Source organism: Octopus bimaculoides, chromosome 10 (genome assembly GCF_001194135.2).
Source record: "Octopus bimaculoides isolate UCB-OBI-ISO-001 chromosome 10, ASM119413v2, whole genome shotgun sequence".
Classification (NCBI taxonomy): Eukaryota; Metazoa; Mollusca; class Cephalopoda; order Octopoda; family Octopodidae; genus Octopus; species Octopus bimaculoides.
In genome coordinates this window covers 69778223-69778676 of record NC_068990.1, presented here as the reverse complement: position 1 = coordinate 69778676, position 454 = coordinate 69778223, and the positions used below count along the sequence as shown (strand labels likewise).

The 454-nt window shown below is 49.1% G+C and overlaps 1 long non-coding RNA gene across 2 annotated transcripts in view; it reads right to left on the bottom strand.

Moving 5' to 3' along the window:
* Window positions 1-454, bottom strand: part of LOC128248918 (uncharacterized) — a 226856-nt gene that overhangs the window by 41210 nt on the left and 185192 nt on the right. The window lies entirely within an intron of this gene.

Here is a 454-nt window from a genome sequence, read left to right as displayed (position 1 = left end):
CAGCCTGCTCATGAAATTAACGCGTAAGTGGCTGAGCACTCCACAGACACGTGTACCCTTGACGTAGTTCTCGGGGAGATTCAGCGTGACACAGTGTGTGACAAGGTTGGCCCTTCAAAATACAGGTACAACAGAAACAGGAAGAAAGAGTGAGAGGAAGTTGTGGTGAAAGAGTACAGGAGGGTTTGCCACCACCCTCTGCCGAAACCTCGTGGAGCTTTGAATGTTTTCGTTCAATAAACATTCACAACGCCCGGTCTGGGAATCGAAACTGCGAACCCACGACTGCGCGTCCGTTGCCCTAACCACTGGGCCATTGCGCCTCCACATGTTTGCTTTTAAGGGGTTGATAACGGATGATACCAAGTAGCCAGGCAAGTGGGAAGAGAAAAGCGTCCAGAGAATAGCTTTTAGACATGCGATTGATCAACATGTCTCATCTTCAGGTATCATT